This window comes from Epinephelus moara, chromosome 1 (assembly GCF_006386435.1).
Source record: "Epinephelus moara isolate mb chromosome 1, YSFRI_EMoa_1.0, whole genome shotgun sequence".
NCBI classification, from domain to species: domain Eukaryota; kingdom Metazoa; phylum Chordata; class Actinopteri; order Perciformes; family Serranidae; genus Epinephelus; species Epinephelus moara.
This window is the reverse complement of record NC_065506.1, coordinates 5,232,078-5,258,673: the sequence shown is the minus strand read 5'-3', so window position 1 is coordinate 5,258,673 and position 26,596 is coordinate 5,232,078. Positions and strand designations below refer to the sequence as shown.

The following is a 26,596-nucleotide window of genomic DNA, read 5'->3' as shown; positions in this document are numbered from 1 at the left end:
AGACGGGAAGAAAAGAAAAAACAAAGAGAGAAAGAGAGAGAGAGAAAACAAACAACAGATGAGCAATGGGGTTAACATGAGGAGAGGAGGAGGAGGTGATGGAGGGATGAGAGGAGGAGTGGAGCTGGAGGAAAGGAGACTCTTTAGCCAGGGGAAAGGGGAAATAGGGTCAAATAGGCCGAGGGAAGGAGAAATGGCACCACTGAGCCGATACAGGTGAGATAATAAATAAATAAATAAATAAATTCTCTTTTTGAAAGGGCTGAGATATTAATATTATCTATTAATGTGAGATAAGTGTTGGCTTCAGAGTCTCAGTTTCCCCTGCTGGGCTGGAGAGCTAACGGGAGCACTGGAAGACAGTATAGGTATCATTCAGTAACACAGAGTCACAGTGATGAAGAGCAGGAGGCATGTTGACCATCTTAGAGCAAATCAGATTTAAAGGGACAGTTCACCCCAAAATCAAAAGCATATTTTCCTCTTACCTCTGATGCTGTAATGGTTTGGTGTGAGTTGCAGAGTGTTGGTGACATCGGTCGTAGAGATGTCCGCCTTCTTATTTATGTAATAAAACTAGATGACACTCAGCTTGTGGTGCTCAAAGCCCCAAAAAATACATTTCAGATACTAAATAGCAATGTCTCTTTCCAGAAATCATGAAATCATGACCTGGTTACTCAAGATAATCCACAGACCTTGTTGTTTGCAGTTTCGTGTAGGAAGTATTTTCTCTCCACATACCCCAACTGTATCAGTGCACAGAAGGAAATGTGCATCTCCTCATCGAGCTCAGATATTCAACCCAAGCCTGATCAGGCTTGACCTGACCCGCCGGGTTCAGGCTGGGCTGGGCTGCAATGCCCTGGGGGGGCAGCAGCTGAGAGAGGAAGAGTGATGGGACAATGAAGCAATATAGTGGAGAGCTAGGGTAGACAGACTGCACAGCCTGCTCTTCCAAACCCATCGTGGATGAGATGACAATACTATTGAAATAAGGAAGAGAAGAAAGAGAAGTGGTGCATGGAAACACGTCAGCCCTTAGCTTGTAATAAATGTATATAAAATATAATATATATATTTTTTACCATTGAAATGCTTGTTTTTAATCAGGCTTGAGCCCACCACTGCTGGGTGGCTTGGTCAGAAACTGTGTGGGTTTATGTCAGGCCTAATATTTTGGGCCTGATCAGAGCTCCATCTCATGGACAAGAGATTTGTGCTTGTGACAGTGTGAGATGTAAACATTAATGGCGTGCTGAGCTGTAACGTTAGCTAGCTCAGTGATGCAAGGTGAGCTAGCAGAAAATGCATGCATCTTCTGCGCAGTGATGCGGTTGGCAGGTGTGGTTTGGTAGAAAGAAAATACTTCCTACATGAAACTGCTCGCAACAAGGGTTGTGGATTATGTTAATTAACCAGGTCAGAATTTCAGGAAAGAGATGTTGCAGTTGAGTTTATGAAATTTTGTTTTGTTTTATTTATTTATTTATATATTTATTTTATTTTTTATTTTTTACTTTGAGCACCACAAGCCGAATGCCATCTAGTTTCATTATACTGGAGAGAAGGGAGACATCTCTGCGAACGGTATCTCCAACAATCGGCAACTCACACCAACATTACAACTGCACTGAGATAAACCTTCATCCATCTAACTGGGTTCAATTCTTAGTTTCAAAGGAGAAATCCAGTATTTTGCACTTTGAGCCTCATTTCTGGGTTGTTTATGGTGAAATGGAGTGGCTAAGACCAAAACAATCGAGATGCAAGCCACAGCTTGCTACGATTTTTATGTCAGAACATCAAGGAACACCACTAACCACTCAGTGAGTTTCATGGCTTTGAAAACGAACGTTCAGGGCAGAGTCCTGCGCTGGGTACCCGACGGGAACCCGCAAAAACAGCTGATTTGCGGGTGGTTTTTAAAAAAATTTTTTTTCCCGGGTTCAGATCATAACATGCGGGTCGGATCGCGGGTTTTAGATAAACACATCAGTCATTAGTTCGGTAAACTACAGATAACTATCTTGGTCATTATTTACTCTCTGAGGATCGCCTCCGCTATTTCGCAACGGTCATTGGTTCAGCTGTTTACACGCGTTTCACCATCTAATAACACAATTTGTGATTGGACGACAGAATCAACATGGCTGCCACCGTCTAACAAGCGCCGCTTCCAAAACAGTAAATAATTATTTAGGTATTTGAGAAATAAGTGGATAAAACGTACAACTATCACTTTATAATGTTTCTGAAGTGTTTCCCTGATGGATTACTTCTCTCCTCGATGGATTCTAAAAACACGTGACGGCTCGTAACTGCTGAACGTCGCTCTGGACAGAAAGTAAGTCTATTATTACACATGTAAAGTTCCTTTACATAGATTAAAAGTTTAAAAGCATTAAACGTAACAAACGAGTGCTTTTACACTCGTATGGGAGAAGAACACAGAGGGTTGATGATGGAGCTGAAGTCAGGTTTTTATTGTGAGAGCTGCTTCATTCAGGTCGTTGTTTACTTACTGGCACCTTAACTGTGGCGATATGCTGTTCAATATTCAGCCAATATGACCCAAAATGATTACTCTAAATCCGGGTTACGGGTCGGGCTGCGGGTCGTGTTTCAACGGGTCGGACCAGGTTGCGGTACTAACTGGCCTGATGCGCGGGTTTGCGGTTTGGGTGCGGGTTTGTACGTCCCCGGGTCGGGTCGGGGTGGATCTTGAAAACTGGACCTGTGCAGGACTCTGGTTCAGGGTGGTTTCAGGACAGATTCACACATGGCGATAGACAGCAGTGTTAAGCCAGGCAGGGGAAAGCCAAATTCTCCGAAAATGAGCAATCGTCACTATTTTGGTCTTAGCCTTCTATTTCACCATAAACAACCCAGAAATGGGGCTTAAAGTCCAAAATGCCGGACTTCTCCTTTAAAGAAGTTTTAGTATTTTTTTAAATCCTTTTTTAGTACAGCAGCAAAAAAAACACTTTAATGTACAGAGGTTAGGAAAAGGGGGAGAAAGGTTTTCAAATGAGTCGTAGTTGGCTGGTGCTTATGTTGCCAGATACAGCTAACACCTGCACAGAAGCGCATTGGCTATTTGGGGTGAATAATCAACTACAAACTCACTAAAGCAATCCCTTTTCAAAAGTTTTTGGTACATCTAGGCTCATGGAATTAACCTCCTGTGCTTCTATAGATAATGATTGTTAGTGTTTGTCAGAGTTTGAGTTCTCTTATCCAGATTATTACAAGACTGTTTTGTCGGTATGGATGTCTTCCAAAGCTCCTGTTAACGCTCCATCATATCAACATCCATCACAACAACATCCAACATCCATCTGTTAAGACAAAGGCTCTTTGGTAAGTGCTTTAAAACAGTCATGAGTAAATCAAAACATGCAACAATACAGCACAGAACACACATTAATACACAGTCATTGCCAAGGTTAGTCTTCAAACAGTGTGTCCCTTCAGTGATAAAACAGCTCATCCCTGTTGTTTTGTTGCCTATGAATCGTAATAAATCTGACTTGTTGTGATAACTTACCATTACTCGTCTTCAACAACATAGTGACATGTGCTTTTCTTGTGTCTCGTGTTTTGTTCCAGTGATTTCAAATATGGAACGTTCATGATGAGGGTGGGAACAACCCAGAATCAAGCATTAAACCATGCAAGGGTTATTCAGGTCAGTTAAGAGCTACACACACACAAACACACAAACACACACACACACACACACACACACACACACACTCTCACACAATCAGCTTAAAAATACACATCTTATTGTGTCATTAAGGCCTTGTTTACACGGATACTGATACAAATAAAAACAGATTTTTATTTATCCCATATTAAAAAAGTTCCGGGTTTACACGATCAGTTGTGAAAATGATATCCCTGTTTACATGGAAACGCAAAAATGGCAGCTTTTTGCTGCAATTAGCATGCCAGGCCAGTAGGTGGCGATACGCCATATGTCAAACACCACAGAAGAATGCACAGTGATTTTTTTCCCTCTTGGTGATAGTGATAAAAACAATGATAAACTACATTTTAACCTTATGTAGCATAGTTAACTGCTATACACTTACTAATATTGGGCACAGCAGACGTCTTTGTGCGCAGGTGTAGCGGTGATGTTGATGCAGCAGTGCTAAGTTCATTTGTAAGCTCATAAGTAGTCCCAGAAGTGCTAACAAAACGTAAACAACCTGGCATATATCCGCCATTGCTGTTGTGGTTAATGGGCGCCTAATGGGCATACGCAAACTGGGTTGCAACGTTATCGTCGTCCCCCCCCCCCCCCCCCCAAATTTTACATGGCCTCTGCTTAAACTTTACCACATGTTGACCACAGTGTTGTTGAACTGAAAAGTTTCAGTGTATCTGCAACATGATATCATACAAATGCAACATAGCTGTGGTTTGCATAAATGTACAGTGCCAACATTTATTCTGACAATTGGGTTGAGAGAACCCAGCCTCACTCTGAAGCCGTCGGAAAAAACAGTGCTTGGTCAGTGACTTCCAAGGTCAGACGCGGACGGAAAAAGCAGGAAAAAAAAGCATCCTTTTCACTTTTGTTGCCTGAACCCAACCACATGCATGTGTTGGCAAAATGTAACCACGTGCTTTTGTTGAAGGAAAAAAACATCTATTTGCGGTGTTGTATCAATGTAGTGCGTTTATTTTGAAAGAGACTGTATGCAAACTGTACATTTCCAGTGAAAACAGAAGTGTATTTTGAAAACACAAAATATATGTAAGAAGCTGAAATTGACACGGCGTCCCAGAATGTCAACAACCAACGCACCCAGGGTACCTTGCATGTCATATCTCAACATGGAAAATCTACGCCTGAGCGTCAATATGTGACGAGGTCGAAGTGAGAAGGTGTTGGTTGAGAAGAAGGTATTTCTAAAGACAACAGTGAACTACATTTTCATATTTAATTGACTTGTTAAGGTGAACATTTACATTTTTGCAGCTCTCTCTCTCTCTCTCTCTCTCTCTCTCACTCTCTCTCTCTCTCTCTCTCTCACACACTCTCTCTCTCTCTCACACACTCTCTCTCTCACACACTCTCTCTCTCTCACACACACACACACACACACACACACACACACAGGTGTTAGTGCAAACAGGGTGTGTTGGTGACAAGCCTCCAGGACGTTGCCAGTGTGTGTTAAAAGCCAGAGTTAAGGTGTTTTTGCCGGGAGCTCCCGGTCGCTCTGGGTCTTACCACGCTTGGAGGATTTACTTGGCATAGAAGCAGAGCGCTGAGAGCCATCTGAGAGCAAAGGACAGTGTGAGAAACACCAACCGACTCACTGAGGCCCAGCGCTTCATCATTGTTCAGCTGACAGAAAACATCAGCAGCACACTTCCTAATACATTACACTTCTTCTTGAGTTTAAAGGAAAACTGCAGACACAGTCAATGTTCAGCTCAATTTCCCAAAATCCTGTTTTTTGGGATGAATAAGAGATGGTACATGTTCTATGTTTCAGTCACTGGTAGGTCTGACACATTTGTGTCTATAGGCCAACAACAGAAACATTACAACTTCACACTTCATTCTGATCCATGGATAGACAACTACAGTAAGTGTCACTCAACTACCATTATGTTGAAAGAAATCATGCACAGTAAGTTATGTCACTGGCCAGATACGCTGTCTGAGGTGAAAAATGTGAAGGAAATAAGTTAAAAGGATAGTTTGGGCCTTTTCAAGTGGGGTTGTTTGAATTTACTTATCTAAAGTAGTATAAGCTGTATTTAAAATGTTTTCACTCTTTCACCTTGCTGTCAGACAGCGACTACCGACAAGGAACCGAAGCTGTTACATCTCTTCAAAGCCAGACTCCATTGATAAAAGTGGTGATTTAATACAGCTGAACATATTTGCTGCTGGTCTACTGCTGCCTTGATCAGTTAGTTAGTTTGTGTTATTGTGTGACTTCGGCAATCAAAAGTGTTTGTTCAGATTCACCGAAGTCACTCAATAGTACAAACCAGTCAGAACAGATATAGACCAGCAGCTCTCTTGTTCAGCAAGCCAAAACTACTGTTTTTGTCAATGGAGTCTGGTGGCTTTGATGAGACCTTAGATGGGGAACTGAAGTTGTTAAGCTTCCCTGTCAGATAGGGCTGTCTGACAGCGAACTAAGTGGTGAAAATACTCTCCATATAGTGAACACTTACACTTTTACAGGTTCTTTTAGGTTACATTACTGAGCTTCTGTGTTTGCATGCCTGCCACTTCTCCAAACAGGGGACATGCCAACAGACATATGCTGTCTGTAATACACTAAGTATAGATAAGTACTTCATAAATCCCCATTTCAAAAATATTGAGCTATCCCTTTAAAGTAAGTTAAACTTTAAAAGATTTGGGGATGGTGGTTGAGGTGGCTGTAAAGAGGCCTGTTTAAATTTCAGGAATCCTTGTGATACGATGTTCTTGTTGCATTTTTATACTTGAACACTGCAGTTTGTACTGTTAAGCTAAGACCAGCAGCTGTATAGCTCGCTGTGTCAGTCAGGTGGTAAGTTGGTTGGTCAGTCCACAGCAATTTTTCCACGCTTTGGCGGCCACAGATTTACCATAGGAAGCTGAAAATTGGCATGGAGGTGTGTGTGAAGGGATGTGTCTGTGTTCATGCAAATTGGCTTAAGGGCTGTGGTGATGGGAGTGGCCTATCACAATAAAGCACATAACTTTCAAATGGATCCACAGACTTTGTGGAGAGATTGGCTCAGTTTTGGATTTTAGGGGTTTGGGTTGACAATCCAGATAGCAGCGTTTGGGCTAACTGTGGGCCATGATCAGCTTACTGTATTAATGCATAACATTTACCACAATGCTGACATATGACCAGCAGGAGTCCTGGATAAGGATGGTTATTTTACTACTTGGCAACTGTTTTTGTGTGTATAGCAGGAAAAAATCCACAAGTTGTTTTAGACAGGAGACTCTGATAAACAGGCTGAACATTCACTGTGGCAGGTATTACCTTTAAAATCCATCTGCTACTGCATCCACACAAACAATACCTTACATGAGCTAACACACACACACACACACACACACACACACACACACACACACAGGCAGTCAGGTTCATATGTCTGTAGAACTGTTAGATGTTTAAGTTTCATCAAACACATGCAGGTTCTCTGGTTCTGGGGCTGCTGGCAAAGAGATTAGCAAACACACACACTGTATTTGTTTGCTCGCTTATGAGTTTGTCACTGCAACATACAGTATAGAGCATGCTTTCATTTCCAGTAAAGTGGCAAACACACGTTAGTGTGTGAATGGCAGCTCACCCAGAACCATCAGCACACACAGAGTTTGGCATCAACGAACCCGACCCCGCTTATGTTCAGCCTGGCTCTGCTCGACTGGTTTTACGCTGCACTGAGGCTGGTGTGCCAAACAGTCTGTGTACATGGTTCTGGGTTGGCATTTCATTCAGCATGCGAGTCATTCAGTCCATCCAAGTGGCATTAGAAAAAAGCTGTGGATGACAAGAAGCAGTGTGGCATGGAGAGGCAGGCCAGAGGAGGAGAGAGAGAGAGCAAGATAAGATAGAATATGTAAGAGAGATAAGATAGATAGAGATGTGGGTTATTGGCACATCTACATGGTGAAGGTGGTTGAGGTTGTGCATACAGTGCCTGATAACAGTTCCCATCTGTGGCAGTAACTGGTCAGACTGGTGCTGCTGGTTCATTGTGTATAAGTGATAGTTTGGATTTTTGGACCTTAGTTGAATGTGTGACTCTTGCTGTTTGAAGGGACCCCCTAAAAACTTGGTCTTTCACCTGCATCACACAGAGTGTTGTGTGCCTGATGCGCATTCTCATCAGCTCACACTGGGTCATCTCATTACTTTTTGGATAAACTATCAAAACTGCAACTTAAGAAGTTGCTTCTAACCTAATCTTTACCATAACTCCAAGATTAAACCTACAGGAGACCTCACGCCTCACTGTAACTTCAAACAGGAAAGATTTCCTTTTTTTGTGATCATCGATTTATAAAGATAGATTTGTGCTCCTAGTACTACTGGCACAGCTGCAACTGCAATGAGACATCACTACAGATTTTCAAATGACATTTACCTAACGGCTAATAAATTCTCACACTGACCATCATAACGCTATACTGGAGAATATGTACAACTAAACAGTGCTAAAATATATTGACATTTACACTGAACAAAAATTTTTGCCAAGCCGATCTCACTCCTAAGCTTGACTTCCCAGCCACGGGCGTGTGTTGGCAAAACTTGAGACTGTATATTTCCTGTGAAAACGGAAGTGTAATTTGAAAACAGACAATGCATGTAACAGACAGAATTTAACAGTGTCCCAGACCGTCACCAGCACCCAGGGTACCTTGCATGTCATATCTCAACATGGAGAGTCCATGACCAAACATTGATATGTGATGAGGTCAGAGTGAGAATTTGTTGTTTTTGCCCACATTTTCCATAGTTTTAAGTTAAAGATCTAAAACTTTTTAATGCACTCAATAGATATATTTCTGTCAAAAATTTGTTGCAAAACTGGTAAAATCCACATTAGTGAGCACTTTTGCTTTTCCAAGATAATCCATTCACCTGACAGGTGTGGCATATCAAGATGCTGATAAAACAGCATCATTACTACACAGGTGTGTCTTGGGATGGTCACAATAAAAGGCCAATCTAAAATGTACGTCTCATGGTGAAATTAACATTAAGTTCAGGGGCAACAACTCTAGCGGACATGCTCCCTCGAAACTTGCAACATCTGTGTGATTGTGTTGTGTGATTAAACTGTACATTTTAAGAGTGGCCTTTTATTGTGATCATCCCAAGACACACCTGTGTAGTAATGATGCTGTTTAATCAGTGTCCTGATATGCCACACCTGTCAGGTGCTCACTAATGCGTATTTTAACAAATTTGTGAATAAAAAAGTTTGTGGGAAATATATCTACTGAATGCATAAAAAAGTCCAAGATCTCTAACTTAAACCTGTGAAAAACAGGGACAAAAATAAAAGTGATGCATTTAAATTTTATCAAGGATAGATAGATTACATTATTGAGTAACAGCAGGATCCTCGACATGGATCCAACTTTTCTTCTTTTTGCTCACAAGCTAAACACTGCAGCCCTGATGTAGATCTCTGTTTCCACTTCAAGTAGTGTTTCCCATTTACCGCTAACCCCTGTAGCTGTAGTTTGGGCTTAGGTTATGTTATAGTTAAGCACTGCAGGGAGAATTGGTCGGAGCTGGGGCTGAGGTTGGGTTGAGGTAAAAATGTTATGGGGTTAAGGTTAGGGCTGACCGTGAAACTGTTGTTTTTGAGGGGTTAAACACCACCTAATATGAACTGAAATAAAATATGTGGTTAGATAAAAACATGTTTTGTGTTTTGGAAATGATTACATATATCTGGTTTCAACAAATTTTGACTGGAAATGTTTGGATCAAACAATTTGCAATCAATTCTAATCTAAGCAACCACCACCTACAAATACAAATAGTATAATACTAATAATATTAATGTAGTCTAATCTTTATCTGCAACCAGGCAGAAAAATACAGACTGGTAAAAAAAAAAAAAATTAGCCATAACTTAAACTCTAGTCAAGTAGTTGGTAAACCCTCTATTGAACGATGTCAATGCACTTCCTTAAATTAACAAAAAAAAAAAAAAAAAAAAGACTTTAGGGTTCAAATAGACAAAATAGTGATGCAGAGCATTTGTTGCTATTATTGTTGTTTCGGAGCCACTGTCTGTCTGTCTGGGAGATCAGAGGTCGGGACCAGCAAATATTGTCACCCCCTAATCTGCGTCAAAAATCCAAACTATCAGTTCAAAGACTGCAGGCTTTAGATCTAGTATACTGTGGTGGGCAGGTGACTGGTTCTCTCCCAGTAACATGTCAGTGGCAGCTGTGTGTGCAGCATCTTACTCTCCTTATTATGACAGCAGTGTGTGTAGAGAGGTTGTAGTTACTCTGCTTCACCACCAGAGGGGACCATTATCAAGTAAATAACCACAGATACAACAACAGCAATAGTACAGTGTCACACTAACAAACAAAACTAACAAGGACAACTGGAGAACACACAGTCACTCTTTCTTTTCTTCCATATTTTTTATAATCCATCCATCTATCTATAGGCAGCCCAAAATATCCAATCACATCAAAGAAGCTGTCAAAGAATTGTGGGATTGTTCCATTGTGTTTATGCACTATAAAGGTAAGAATGTATTCTGAAATCTTGATACTTTTCTCCCTCTTTCAGACAATAAACTGCACGCTTCCATGTAACAGCTAACCTACACATGTACAGTTGTGTAAACATCCATTTGCCTGTGAGTGTTTCTGCTGAGTCAGACACTGGGTGAGAGCAGAGCTGCTGTCTGCTGAGGGTAAATTACAGTTTGATGTACAGCTCTTGAGTAGCCATAATCAGCCCTGTAAATGCACATCTAGAACTCACTGAATAACATTACCATGTTCTGTGTGTTTGTGTCTGTGTGCGTGTGTGCGTGTGTGTGTGTGTGTGTGTGTGTGTGTGTGTGTGTGCACGCCATGGCATGTGGCAGGGGCATGCACGTGGAGATGCCGTGTGCTAAAAGCAGTGTGCCGAGCTGAGCTGAGCCGAGCAGGTCCGAGCCGAGGTTGACCAGAAGTGTGACTGTGCTGTGAGGAGTGCTAGGATGCCGGGAGAGAGGGAGGCTGTGAGGACGAGGAGGAGGAGGAGGAAGAGGAGGAGGAGGGGTTGGAGGGAAAGGCGTTGTCAGTTGGCGAGGGACTCCACTTACCGGATATCTGGGGCTGGATGCCGGGCTGGTCGGAGCTGAGCAGCTGGGCCTGGATGGTCTCCACCACACGCTTGAAACGTCGGCTGGGACCTGATGATAGAACAATAAAGCTTCATTAGGTTTCATTAGAATGCTGTACAGACACTTCCAAGGTGCTGAAGCTGTTTACAGGTATAGAATATGTAAAAATGCTGGCCTCCCCCAAGTGTGTGAGAGAGGGAGCGATGAGTTGGAATATAATGAAGAATGAGTTTTCTGTTCTCTAAACTGGCTGCATCACTGATGTCAGTTAAGACTTGTTTAACTCCTGTTTGATGACATGATGCATGTAAAGTGTTTGGCTGGATATTGATGACTTAACACACAGTTGAAAGCAGAGAGGAAGTGAGTGCTGCTCTGATTATTAGTGGTTATACAGTTTTTTTTCTTTCTTGTCTTAACCTTTTTTGTTTGGTGGCCAACAAGGGCAAACATGCTACTACAGCCCGGTTAGTATGAAATGTGCTACACCTTCAGTAACAATGGCATTAATAACTACATATGAATTTCTAAAACAAATACAACAGAAATGTGCTGCAGAAAGCAAAAATAATTATAATAATACTTAATAGCAAACATGCTGCAAACACAGATATAAAAAAGTCAAAAACATACAACCCCCACAGGCTGTCAACACACCGACCTCTGACCAATCAGATCACTGAAGAAAAAAGTATCCATGAACAAAAGTCCAGAGTGACAGGTAGAAAAGAGGAGCCTACAAGCTGTTAACGTCAGTAGAATCATTTCATTGCTCCAGGGCTCTATTTCCACTGGTTTTAAAACAGAGCTTCTAACAAATGGAGAGATTGTTTACAAAACTAAACACATGATTTTAGCAATATTTAAAATCATTAAGTTTATCTTAGTCCGCAGTGACAGTGCTGCTACTTTTTACACTCTGATTTATCACTGCAACTCAGAATAACATGAGACACCTGAGTGATGAGAACTAGGATAACACAGATAATATGTTATTAATAAAATAATCCACACACTGTTAATTTGCTGCTGTTATTATAAATGTAACATTGCGGTTGGATCAACCTCATTGGTCATTAACTACTTTCCACCCTTTACTTCAGCAGCAGAAACAGTCTGGTGCTACTTCAAAGTGTTTTATTTGACATGTTCAGAGTAGTATTATCATCATCCAACTAAACAGCAAAAATACTCTATACTAATGTCACATAGGCCCATAGATACTGCATATAATTTAAGTCTGGGATGACGGAGAATTTTTGGATAGTGTTTCCACATTTTCCGTTTTAGGATGACAGATTGTTGTTTACATCCTACGCCACTGACATTTTACTGTCTTGTAGTCGCAGACATTTTTGCTATCGTTTCATCATATGTGATATGAAGCAGCCTACTTCATTCATGGTCCTGATGATGACGCTCGTAATTAACAACCCCATCTCTTTTACATGAACACGCTTGTGGCTGGATAGGAAAACCCAGAGTTGACTGAACTGGTTGATAACCAACTTTGTAGTACCGGTTATCCAGACAGCCAATGTAAGGGTTAGTCAAACCAGATAATGAGAAGATATCCTGGGTAAGTTGAACTGGCTTCATAGTACAGGCCTCTGGTCTCATGTCCACATGTCTGTAGCTTGCATCTCTTCCTCGCACCTTCCTCCACCCTCATAAGACATGGGAAAGTATTATAGAAGAGCAACAGATTTACATAACTCCCCCTAGAATCGTGAAGAACCTGTGTTGTGTTGACTGGATATGCAGCATTGTTCTGTTGTATTTGTTTTTGGGATTTGTGTCTTTTTGACTTTGCATTATTCTTATATTTACAGCGTGCTTACTGTTAATGTATTTTTTTGGCTTTCTGCAGCAGATTTTCTTTTTAATTGCAGCACATTTCAGTTGCCTTGGTTTTGGATTTTCATATGTGTTTCTGGATTGGTGTTGAATTATAAACTGCAGCGTGTTCCTTCTAATGGAAATGTTTTTGGCCACTGTACTTCTGCCCCAGACTATGGCATAAGAAAGATCTCATGTCAGTTATTATACTGATTTGTTTCAGTTTATTGTTGATTATAAAGTGATTCATTTTAGAGAGAAGAAGAAATGCATGTAATATTTTGTTTATTTAACCTTGCAGTCTTTACATTAATGTGACAGCATTCAGTTCAGATATGTGTCCTATCTGGTGACAGAGGATCTGTTATTGTTGTATTAATTATTATATATTTAACTTTAATGACTGGTAGCTAGTGTGTCTTTGTGCTTGTGTGTGAGTGAACACCCATACTGTTCCTAATGTTTTAATCTAATCAGTGAAGTGTGCACAGATCCCTTGGGATGGTGCACTATAAATAAACGTAATTGCATACTACTGTTGTTTCTACTTTTAAATGAGTATTTAAGTGTGGAGCAGTTGATTGCTTCATGTTGAAATATAACTACAGCATTTAAATACTGTTGGAACCTCAGTAATACATAGGGCAGTAATCAACAGTTATTTACATTCCTATTTTCTCCTTTTTTTTATCAATTAAATGATTAGTCAGTACATTTTCAGAAATAAAAGAAACAGTTACAAGACAAAAGCACTTTTAAGTTGATTTATATTTTTCCCAAACCCCAAAAAGATATTTAATATACAATCGAATTAAACTGTGAAAAGCAGAAAAACCTCACATTGAAAAAGCTGGAAACAGGAAATGTGTGGCTTTTCTCTTTATCAAAAACACAAATTGATTTTCAAAATTATTGTCAATCTTCTGTCCATCAACTATAAGATGAATTGACCAATCTCACTAACTTCCCCGTTTTGGACCCGCAGATCAACAGATCAATACCTACTGGTCTGTGTAGGACTGTTAGTGCAGGGTATTTACCTGAGAGCAGGGTGAAGGTGACAGAGTAGATGCCGTTGTCCTTGGTGGCGCTGGTGCTCTCAGTGTAGGTGATGTCCACCTGAAACTTCACTGGCTTCTGGAAAACTGTTGGACCAGCTGTAGACTTGTACTCTGCCCGGAAACTGGTCTGAGAGATGACACTGTGGCTCAAACTGGGGATCTGAGGGAGGGAGGGGGGTGTTCCCCAGTAAGCAGACTCTGAGTCAGCAGCAACAACACAAGCAAACAACTTCTGCATGAGTTAAGATGGCAGCATGGATGTAAGAGAAAGAGACAGGAGCAGAAGGAGACAGTGTTATGTTGAAAGCATCACAGTGTTTTGAAGCCTCTGTGTCAGAGCTGAGGCTGACAAGGACATGCAAACAGACAGCAGTCAACTGCACATGATGCTGCTGTCCCCCCAATGCAATAGGGAAATACTGCACAGTGACTTAAAGTCATACTCACATTACAAAACCTAAACACTTTTACACTGAAAAATTGTCCATCCATCCATTCATCTTCTAACCGCTTCATCCTCTTGCGGGTCACGGGGGGGGGGGGGCTGGGGCCTATCCCAGCTGACATCGGGCGAGAGGCAGGGTACACCCTGGACAGGTCGCCAGACTATCGCAGGGCTGACACATAGAGACAGACAACCATTCACACTCACATTCACACCTACGGACAATTTAGAGTTATCAATTAACCTAATCCCCAATCTGCATGTCTTTAGACTGTGGGAGGAAGCCGGAGTGCTCGGAGAGAACCCACGCTGACACGGGGAGAACATGCAAACTCCGCACAGAAGGGCTCCCACACCAGGGATCATATCGGGAACCCTCTTGCTGTGAGGCGACAGTGCTAACCACCACACCACCGTGCTGCCCCTGAAAAATTGTGTAATATTTATTTTTAAAAGCCTTGTTTATATTCTTTTATAACTGGAAGAAAGATGTACCACTCTTTTTCGAGTTGACAACCCTTCAAGACCCTGATACGTATTCTCTTAAGCTTGTGTTCACCACAGACCTTATTTCAGGCATCTGACTAAAAACTCATTCAACAAACCCACCTGGAACCTGGAGTACTAAAATGCTAACTCATTTCCAGCACCACTCTATGGTATTAGCCTATCACAATAACATATGCCATTTATATGATGGCTGTAGAAAAGCATGGACGCTAACGATTCGTTCACTCGATCAAAGAAATCATTAAGATAAAAAAACCCAAAACAAAACACTGCTTTATTACCAAAACACTCTCTGTGCTCTGCAGGCTACTGTTAGCAACCCAGGCTCCTACCCTGCCAGTCTACACTATAGACTGTGTGTGAAAATGGATGACATGAAAGCTCCTCATAAGTGAAGTCAAAACATCTTGATTGCCCCCTGGTGGCTGACTGCAGTACAGGTCATAAAGTGAATGGGACATGAGCCATTTTAAAAACACAAAGTACACGTCATATAAATTATTCTCAAAGATGGCTTCTGTCATTTACGGAAGTTTTCATCATAATTTGAAAAAAAAACAAAACCCTAAAAATCTAATGTTTATTAATCAGATTTTACAAAGTCAAACAAAAAATAAAAACATGAATCCAAAAGACTTCTAAATGTAGAACAATAAGAAAACATTTCTTAACACTACATAAGTTACTTGAACCATTGTACATCATTATGCTTTTGAGAAATGCTCATTTTATGAGCAGAGTACAAAGGCATTTAGAAGACAGAAGACAGCTTTCTGCTGCAAAAAGAATTAATTATCTAGCTATTATGGCTCTTATTTTAGATTGATTTAAATATGATCATGCAAACAATGATTTCCTGCAGCCCTCTGCGGAGGACAGTTTTTAAAGGGTTAAGGAATAAAACATACTGGTGGGGTTCTCTTGTTGCTCGTGCAGCCATCTTGCTAATGATTTGTCATAACACAGTTTAAAGTTTAAAGTGTTCCTCTGAATCCCCTCTTACTGGCCATGTAGCCCTGACACTTTGTTCTGTCCCTCTATCCAAACAAGAATCAAGACACCCTATTCCTAGAGGTGACCAAAAAAAAAGGTAGAGAAAGGTAGGGCTAAATGACAGGGGTAAGGGGTGTACTGGGACTCAGCCTCAGAATAATGGGTCTTTAAAGGAGCATTTTGTTGTGTCTCCAGTCCTCAAGCCTCTGAGTGGACAGACCGCTGTTTGATAGACAGCTGTGCCATCAGGGGCAGTGAGACACAATGGGAAAAAACTTGTGCTGGTAACTGGACAGACTGTTTTGTTAGCAGTGGTGTTGAAGAATAAGGATCACAGCATTTGGCAGCTAAACATATTCATTTTGACATTTGCAAGTTTAAAAGCTACTTTGACTATTTAGAGTTTTTGAATTTAGTTACTTTGGTTAGCATCTTTCCAATCAGATTGTTGGTAGGCGGGACAGCTGCTTTGCAAATTCATGTGAGTCAACGCTTGAAAATAGGAAGTTAGAAAGCAAATGTTGTTTGCAGCATTTAAGTGTCACCATCACACAGATGACAAAACAGATTTCATTAGATAAATGCTACATGCAAAAAAGTTTTCCCTCTGTGTGGATAAAATGAACAATACACTCAGTAGTATATTCACCATTCTCGGAACCCATTGGCTGTATTTGGCGTCTGACTTCTGGCAGACGGCGATACAGCCTCTGGGGGCAGACCCCCGATTTTTTGGCATTCCGGTTTGAGGAGGCGAATTTCCGTTTCCGACTTCCATTTATATATAAGTAAATATGCTGAACCATTGCCATGGATTCAAAGTTTGCAGTGACGCCAATTAACAATTTAACCTGGCAACAACTGCAGCCGGCTCAAACGTGACTGATCAATATCACGTGGACTACAAACACCCTAGCACCCTTTCTGGAGGCAAGATCTCCAGAGTTTGCCCACAGACTCTACATTCACTGAATGTAGAGTCTGTATATAGAGACTATATATTCACAAACACAGGGTGCCATTAGACTAATAAATAAAAATGTAATAAAAATTACACCGAGTACCTTCTCTCTCTCTTATATCTCTCTTAGGTTAACTTATATTGCAGCGGTGCCTGGATAGTGTGACGTGTGTGGTTGTGCTGCTGCCGTGGTCCTGCCTGATGCCTCCTGCTGCTGCTGTTATCATTAGCCATACTTCTACTATTATTATACACATATGATTATTGTCACATACATATACTATCATATATTAATATATACCAACAACATATTGTACCACAATAGCCGTAATTATTATAATATTATTACTTAAATTAATGTTGTTGTAAGCTACTGTCACTGTCATCTGTCCTGCATCTCTCTCTGTCTCTCTCTCTGTCTCTCTTCATGTCTCATTTTGTCATGTGGAACACTGTTAATTTATTATGTTGATTTGTTCTGTACGACATCTATTGCACGTCTGTCCGTCCTGGAAGAGGGATCCCTCCTCAGTTGCTCTTCCTGAGGTTTCTACCATTTCTTTCCCCCCGTTAAAGGGTTTTTTGGGGAGTTTTTGCTTATCCGCTGTGAGGGTCATAAGGACAGAGGGATGTCGTATGCTGTAAAGCCCTGTGAGGCAAATTGTGATTTGTGATATTGGGCTTTATAAATAAAATTGATTGATTGATTGATTGAAATGTAGATTTCTGCCTTTTTTTTCCCTCAAGAGGGCACATAAGATATTTTACAGGGTAGAATATACTGTATATATAGTTGCAAGGGGGAAAAAAGCATTTAACTGTAAAACCTATTAAGAATTGTTGTCTATGCCAGCTAGAGTGTAACATCTAAGGAAGATGTTACAAAACCTCCTCCTTCTTCTGTCATCTCCTGACACCAGAGAATAACTTTGGTTACCTGAACCTGAAGACGCTCTGTCGGATCTTCAGCCTGCTGTGTTGCAGCATTTTCACTTTTGTTTGACTAATTAAGAAAACTGATGAAACAAAGTAACCCTAACAGCCTCCACTGTTGTAGGCCCTAATGTTACAGTTTACACACACACATATTTTCATACACAATATATATTATATGGTAGAGTGTACTGCACTTGTACGGGACTTTACTGTTTATTTACACTGATAAATAGTTTTTTCCCCTAAATATTGTGACAGTAAAGCCAGTAAAGTATGGACAAGTGAGGACAAAAGGGTAAAACAGGAAATATGACAGCATTTATCAGTCAGTAACAGAGGACAAGAACAGATAATGGATGGATGGATGGATGGATGTTGGGATTTAAGGTTAAAAAGGAACAAGGAAGAGGAGACTTACAGAGAGGAAGGCATGGACGATGTCTGCCTTTATGGAGCTGAGGGGTTTGTCTCTGATCACAATGAAGATCTGCTCCTCCTTTTCTAGGTTGATGAAGTTACCGAACCATGATTTCTTAGCCAGTCTGCAAAGGGAGACAGGCTGAGATCACAACATGATTCAGAACAGACTAAATCAGCTGGAAGTGTTTACAACAATGTACAAAACTGACAGTGTGATAGAAAAAGCTGAAACTTTCCCATAAAGTGGAAGAGTTGCAGAAGTTAGTGCCGTTTTTTCAGTGTTTTTTTACCTCAACAGCGACAGGTCATAGGAGTAGAGTAAGTTTTTACTTCAAACCAAGACAAACTAGTAATAACGTGATTGTGGATGTTGGTTAAAATTTAGAGTTCTTGCCAAAGATACCAATTTAACACTGGACTATTTCCACCTCTTTTTGTGCTTTTAAAGTTGTGAAAACTGTGTTCATCCATGATGTACCTCCCAAAAATACATCTCATATCCACACGATACATTAATGTATTATAATTTTTTAAAATGCCTCCTTGACCATACTGCCTGTTTACTGACTAGTGATGACACATGTCATGTTTTATAGCCTACATATACAAATATACAATTATGATTTTCAGGTAACTAAAAACATATAGATAGGAAGTCAAACTTTCTACAAGATCCTGTTACTGTGAGACAAAATAGAATGTTCATAGCAGCTTTTCAATAAATTAAGCCCAAATATCAGGAGGGATGATGCTGTATAACTGGCTCAACACTTGTCAAGGTGTACCCCAGGGTACTGTTTTAGATCTGCTGTTATTTTTAGTTTATATTAATAGTCTTGGTCAAAATGTGGCTAGTGCCAATTATCATGTTTATGCTGATGACACAGTGATATATTGTGCCAGCTCATTCATCATGGAGGCTGTGGCCAAATTGCAAGCTGTCTTTAATATTATCAAGTCTCAGCTTTCACAACTACAGCTGGTTCTAAATAGGGATGCACCGAATATTCGGTAACCGAATATATTTGGCTGAATATTGCAAAAAAAAAACACACATTCGGTATTCGGTGGAATAAGTTAAAAGCAAGGCCGAATAATAGCGGCGTGTTTTGATAACGCAATCAAACAGCGTGCCCTTACGGGTGGAGTGAAATGTCGGCAGTGTGGCGATCCATCCGTCACCGCACTCGCATTTGCGACTAAAAATAGTTTTGAGCGAGCAAAATAGGCTTAAATCATTCAGCACGCTGTGCGAGCAGCCTACAGATTTCAACCAGCAGCAGAAATGAAAGGCGAATCCCACCGGTTGTGGGTTGAACGGGGGTCACAGACACAGACAGGAATGTATTCCTGTCAAATACGGCGGCCATCGGCTTACCAGCGACAGAGAAGTCGGCTCCAATAATGTCCTCTTCTTGGCGTCATGACTGCCCAGAAGTACCTGAACAGCCAAGCCAGCCTAACACAGGTATGTGACGTGTCAGAGGAGAAACGAGCCGTTCACATTTCTCTCTTTGTGGCAGGTAACGTCCACAAACCTCACCGCACTTTAGGGACTGTTCTTTACTTATGAAGGGNTGATACTACTCAGAACCCTGATATTTTCATTGGTATTGTACAGTGGGTCCCAATTTTGGTACCGTGACAACACTAATCTGGAGGGGGTTCATCTGCAAAAACTAATGAAAAACTAAACAACAATATTCAGTACTCGGTATTCAGCCAAGCGTTTAATATTATTCGGCTTCGGCTTCTGCCACAAATTTTCATTTCAGTGCATCCCTAGTTCTAAATGCTGATAAAACTAAGATAATGCTTTTTTCAAATGCTAGGAAGAAGAAGACTCCTGATGATTACTGCTCAGGGAAAGACGTTAAAGTTTGTCACTTGTAATGAATATCTCTGTATCTGGCTTGATGACTCTCTTTCTTGTAAACCTCAAGTTGATAATCTTCTTAAAAAGCTCATGCTGAGGTTAGGCTTTTATTTCAGAAACAAGTCTTGTTTCTCCTTTAATGCCAGAAAAAGACTGGTTGCTGCTATGTTTTTACCAGTTCTGGATTATGATGATCTGAATGCAACTGCACATTGCTTGCACATGTTTTATACTGCATATCCCAATGCACTGAGATTTGTTGCTAATTGTAAAGCCCTCACTCATGACTGTGCACTTTATTCCAGGGCAGGTTGTACATCTCTGACTTTTCGTAGGCTCAGTCACTGGTATTTTGTATTATAAAGCCATTATAGGCAAACGTCCTTCATACATTTGTACTTTGATTGCTCAGAGATCTGGCTGTAGCTACAGTCTGAAATCTCAAGATTCAGTTTTGTTGTCTGTTCCTAGTGCACGGAGTGAGCTGGGAAAAAAAGCTTGTAGGCTAGGCTAATTTAAGCTCGCTGAACATGGGAGCTGCTGGTCTACAGCAGTTATTTTGTTTGTGTTATTGTGTGACTTTGGTAAATCTGAACTAAACCTTTGAAATCCCAAAATTACCAAATAATACAAACTACCCGTTCAAGGCAGTGATAGATCAGCAGCTCCTGTGTTGTTGTTAAATCACTGTTTCTCTCAATGGAGTCTGGCTTTGATGAGAGCAATGTAACAGCTAAAGCAGTAAAAAAAATATTGTCAATATAGCATACATTTAAAATTATGTTGATTTTTTTAGGTTGGACTTTTTTTTAGGCTAAAATAAATTTTGTTGCTGACCCGCCATAGTAGTACATTGTTAAGCCTCCATGTTGGATTCCAGCCTGCTTCTCAAAACTGGAGGCGTGCTCTACTGTATGTAATATACTGTCTATGGATAAGTACCCCATACAAACCCACTTCAAAAAATGTGAACTTCTTTCAACCAAACTGAAAACATATGTTGTGTAAGATTAACTCCAACCGTCTTAATCCTGGAGCATTTTAAATAAGCCTTAGGTAAAACCGCTATTTCTAAAATTAAACTTTGTACCACATACTGTACCTGCAGGACCTTGGGATTGGTTCTAGGGATTTATGCAAACTGTGGCTAATCTATAGCAGCAGTAACAGTAAACAAGGTCCTACCTAAATGTGCACAACTCAGAAAACATTTTTGATATCAGAAAAGAAAAATGAGAGGAAAACAAACAAAAAAGCTTTTGAATTTGTGCCACAGTCTGCTGAAATTATTATAAATGAACTACAGTACATAAATAGTCAGTTGTCTTTGTGCTGCAAATAATGTTTTCACTTATATTTGTATTGTTGATTTTTTTAAACCATTTTTTCCCATTATTTCCACTTTAAAAATGAACACACAGGAATTCCCAGAGCTATTTTGTATTCTACATATCAATGAGCTCAGTGAGTAACATCACCATTATCAATCTAAAATTCCTCAGCTGTTGACAGGAGCCTCGTCCTGTTGACACGCTAACCTAACAATCAAAACACACCTCAAGAGCTACAACTATTTAGCTTGCTAGCATGCCACAGTAATGCATTATATAACCTTAAATCTATTTTCTTAATATGTGTGTATGGGTTATACATAAAATAAATATTTTAAGTATAAGAAATGAGAAATGTCTGATAAACACACAAAACTATAATTCATTCACAATTTACAAAAACAACATTTTATAGTCTGGCTCTGGAAAGATGTGCTGCTATGTTACTCACTCTGGAGAAGAGTCTGGGGTTAGACTGGACATGTCTTCTTGGGTGGGAACTGTGGAAACAGAGGTCAAAGGTCCCAGAGTTAGGTTGGTGGGATGTGATTGCTTACCTCCATTCAGTGAGCCCTCTCTGATCAACACTTGACTTCCTGTTGTCTTCATGTGTGAAATGTAGAAACTGTATTCATAAAGACACTTCTGTTTGTCTGATTTTTCCACTAAGGGCTATTTCCGATTGGATAAATATGTAATCTATCTGTGTAAATGAGATTATCTGGTCTTCTCATGGCTGTTCAGTATGTCTGGGGGGGGTTTCATGGCACTATCAAAGCAGCTGTACCTAAACTATGGCAGAGAAATAGTAAATGTTCCACTGGCTGTAATGAGATAGTTATCTTGTATATGACATGGCCAGAGGCTGCTGCTTCTCATGGTAAGGCTGGCAGCAGGTCAGCTGTTAAATACAGCCATTAGGAGCAAAGAGATGATTTGGACGTATTCCTCCAAGCTATGAGAATGCAGGTTGGTGCATTAAAACTCTCTCTGCTGAATCCATTACCATACAGATGACAAAGAGATAATATCATAAAGATCTGGATAATCATATAATCTGAAAATGGCCCACCCACTCTCCCCCCACCTTGCATTTTCCTGCGGTGGAAGCGCGGCGAGCCCAGGAAGCTGTTCTTGATAGAGTTGAGGCGTGTCCTCCAGGGCATGCCCCCAATGGAAGGGCTGGGTGGCGGCGTCGGGCTGGGCGTGCCAGCCGGGCTGTCCTTAGGCGTGTGCACCGGGGTGCCTTTGGGGGTGGGGAGAGGGNCTCAGATTTGGGGGTGGTGGGGGTCTGGGCTGTGTTGGGGAGAGGGTTGGACCTGGTGGTCTGCAGGGGCTTCTCGGACACTTTGGGCTTGGCGGGGAGGGTCTGCGTGCGGGGGTGCATGAGGGGAGACCCCATCTTTGGCTGGAAGGAGTTGGGTGTGCGTGGCCCCACCCCATTAAGGCGGACCTCAGGGGAGTGGGTGGGGCTGCAGTTGGGGGACTGACACAGGTCTGGGGACTGGGGCGGGATGAAAAACCGCCGGTTGGGCTGCGATTGGTCATGCACCGTTTGACATGACAGAAGAGTCAGCCAATGAGAAAGCGAGGCCACAGCCAGAGGAACACCACAGCCCAATAAAGGTTCATTCCCACAAAAAAAAACACACCAGGAAATAAAAAAGGAGCGTGGCAGATGGGTTGAGAGGTGGAGCAGGCAGGAAGTGGTGAGAGTGCAAGAAAGAAAGAAAAACAGAACATGCGATTAGCATAGTGATTAGCCAATCAGGAGGCAGCAGTGAAGCATTCATGTCACATTAACAGTAGGGATGCACCGAGATCAAACCTGGTGGAAATCAATTTGGATGCAGATTGGTTCTGCTTTACAGGTTCAGACTCATGTGCCCAAAATGTTTTTGTTTTTTTTTACCTATAAAACCACTACTTTAAAAAAACAAAACATTAAAGTAATGTAATGATGACCAATAATATTCTCCACTCCCACCATTGAGGTTATGTTTACTGTATATGTTTGTCCTCCTGCCTGACAGCAAAATTTGGTGTAAAGTTTATTAATTTTTTTCTGTACAATGCAAGGGAGTGACTTACTTTTCATGAACTGTTGGACATACTTAAATAACACAAAAACAAATTGGCACATGTTCTGTATCACTATGTGAATATTGATCACTACAGATGCAAATAATAAATTGTCTATGTACATATATATATATATATATATATCTATATAAGTATTCATTGAGCATAATAAAGTCTGCGACTTATACAGTGACATTTATCTAAAGTTTGATAACATTAGTCAAGAATAGAGTACACTGAATAGTAATTTCAAAAAGTCTAAAGTTAAAGTTGCTTTGAAGTTCATTCTTACAAATGAAATTATGTCACTGACATTTGACAGATGCATTTTTATTCTCTCTGACAGGCAAAACTAAAAATAACTAATCAAATCAGCTACACATTCATTACATTTCCCTTAAAATCAGTATTGGAGTTGACAGAACATATTTATGATTACTGTCTGATACATCGGTGCATCCCTAATTACCAGCAAGTAAACCAGCTCAAAAGCTAACGGATTTAGCTTCACCCTCCACCTGGGAAAACGGCCAGAGTGCATGCACAGTGCTGATGCACAATGCTGTGGAATGAATGAGCAGATCACTGATAAGACAGGTCAGAACAGTGTGAACCCACAGCTGAACAAACTGCAGCAGCAGAGCAGTGAAACAGACGCTGGGGAGCCTGAGGTGTCGGTCTCTTCTCATAACAGCGTGTGCCAAGTCTGCTTCACATGAAGTGAAACTCTCATGTCATTTCAATGGACAGGGAATGTGAGTGTGTGTGCATGTGCGTGTAAGAGTGTTAAAACCTGAATCACAAACTTTCATTCTTCTTTACCACAATGGGCCTCATGCAATAACCACTTGCACAAAAACCTACCAGCTGGTAGCATTCATTTATTGACTCCTACTTAGAATTTTCTCTTTGGTAATAACTAAATTCAGAAGTAGCCCAGACCTCTGATAAAGTCATGTACAGATAGTTTTTCTATACAAACCAGACCAAACTCATTATACAAACAGAATATGTCATCCACAGTCAATTTTGTTTTGCCAATCCAGGGACACAACCTGCTCTTTGAGGGACTCGAGTGGCTAGGTAGTTAAAGTGTGCTCCCCCAAAAGAATATTATTTTAAATATGTTACCAAAATCAACAAAAAAAAAAAATACAAATACAACCAATACTATTGTTGGGGCAATATTTCGGGCTGATCTAGTGTGGCCATTAGACATCTGAGCCAAGAATTTCTCTTCTGCGCCCCCCTCATTTCAGCTAATCCCTACAAACAGATGTCTGCATATGCATGCAGATACAGTTTTTAAAAAGCTCATATAAAGTAGGGGTGGAACAATCCATCGATGTGGATCAATGGATCTGATTCAATGATCAATTCAATGATCAAGGAGCCAGTATCATCGATGCAAAATGAAATCATTGATCTATATTGTCATCTTTAGGATACGTTTTATTTTGAAAGTCTGTGTCACGGTCACACAGCAGCAGGCAGACAGCAAGCAGCCAAGAAATAGATGATGAAGATGACATTATGTACTCAAGAATAAATTACCAGTGTGAAAATATTTTCGATTTCGGAGAAAATACTGGTCAACAAACAGAGCACATGTCGTATGTAAACAATACTGTAATGAGATAAAACATGACAGACCTGCCTGGACAGGCATCACACACCACTCACTTCTCACTACAACAATATTAGCTGCTGTGTTTCAGTAACGTTTGCTGAAAAAACCTGCATGCAGGCTGAAATCCAACCATGCTATTCTGTCAAGAGATGCATTCTCAGGAACGTGATATCTCAAGAACACCTTGAGGTAACTTCACCAAATTTGGCACAGATTTCCACTTGGACTCAACAATGAACTGATAAGAATTTGGTGGTCTAAGTCAAGGCCACTTTGTCCTTGCATCTGGCTCATTCTCGTGGATGCTATATTTCAAGAAGACCTTGAGAGAATTCCCTCAAATTTGGCATAAACATCCACTTCAACTAAAGTATGAACTGATTAGAATTTGGTGGTCCAAGGTCAAGGTTGCTGTGACCTGTAATTCTAGTTCTGTCATATTTCCTCATCTTCTTTTGTTGTATTATCTTGGTACTCTAAAGCACTTTGCATCAACTGTGTTGTGTGTTAAGTGCAATATAAAAAAAACATTTAGTATCCCTTTGATTGTAATGTGCCATGTCTTCTGTCACACGGTGTGACTCTGTGATGACACAATGTTAAAAGCTGTTGTCATATTTTTTGGGTCTCCTAATGAAAATACTGAAACTGCTAAATTTGTTATGCTTTGGTCTGCTGATTTCCAACGGCAGGACTTTGAGGTCTGCGGCGTGAAATTATTCTTTTTATTTTTAAGTAACATTTCTGTAAATAAAATCTGACCCCCAGCGAATCAAAACTGGAGGCCTTGTATTGTAATTTGAGGGCACTGATTATGTTTATCACCTCACAAATGCCCATGTCCTCAGTAACACATGAACAGGTGGCATTCATCAAGATGAAATGAGTGATTTATTACAGTGAAGTGTGCAGTTAAGAGAATCTGCAACACACTTGACAGAGGAAGTTTATAAAAATGTTCTTGCATGAGGCCCGACAACTTTTACTCATTACTTTTACAAAGTCGACATAATTAAACAAATGAACAGATAAGAAGAATACAACCTGCCTTGTGGGATAAAACAATGACATTCATTAAAAGTTTAGGTTTCAGCGTGCTTTGCAAGAGAGTTCCTGTTTGATGATGGACAGCCTCTGTCCTTGCTGAGAGTTAGCTTAGGAAATGCACAGCTATACTGAAACAGATAAGCTGCACATAGAAACTGCAGTGGCTGCAGGTTGATTTGCATCGTTAATCTTTCTGCTTTGTCACTGCAGCTGCAGTTTTCAGACTTTTTTCTCTGAGAGTGATGGATCCATTCTTCAACTAATCTGCACTGCACGAAAATCTGTTCTTTATGGACATTCAATCACCGGATCTCATCTGGAGTTTGGTGTTTGGCCTCCAATGGATCTGATCCCACTTCATCTAAAGCTGTTTGACGTACAGTACAGCCTGACCTAAAGACATTCACAGCGAGGGCAAATGACGAGCTTGATGAGAGGATGAACAGCAGCCAATGGGTCACCTCCTGCTTCTCTCAGCAGTGTGAGAATCTGTGTTTTCATAGTGTATAATAATGTGATGTAGAATGGCTTTGAGTCTAACATAGCAAGTCATGATAATGAAGCATGTCACCGTGGAAACCTATTATGTCATCATACAG

General features: G+C 40.6%; 1 long non-coding RNA gene and 1 pseudogene across 2 annotated transcripts; one reads left to right on the top strand and one right to left on the bottom strand.

Moving 5' to 3' along the window:
- Positions 1-26,596, bottom strand: part of LOC126407048 (serine/threonine-protein kinase BRSK2-like) — a 221,543-nt pseudogene that overhangs the window by 3,735 nt on the left and 191,212 nt on the right.
- Positions 3-10,759, top strand: LOC126408892 (uncharacterized). 2 transcript variants are annotated; one of them, XR_007571970.1, is made up of 4 exons: positions 3-3,363; positions 3,613-3,691; positions 10,323-10,449; positions 10,627-10,759. It is a non-coding gene; the product is annotated as an uncharacterized LOC126408892 (long non-coding RNA). The 2 variants fall into 2 exon arrangements; XR_007571973.1 differs by lacking the exon at positions 10,323-10,449 and having other exon boundaries at positions 10,627-10,755.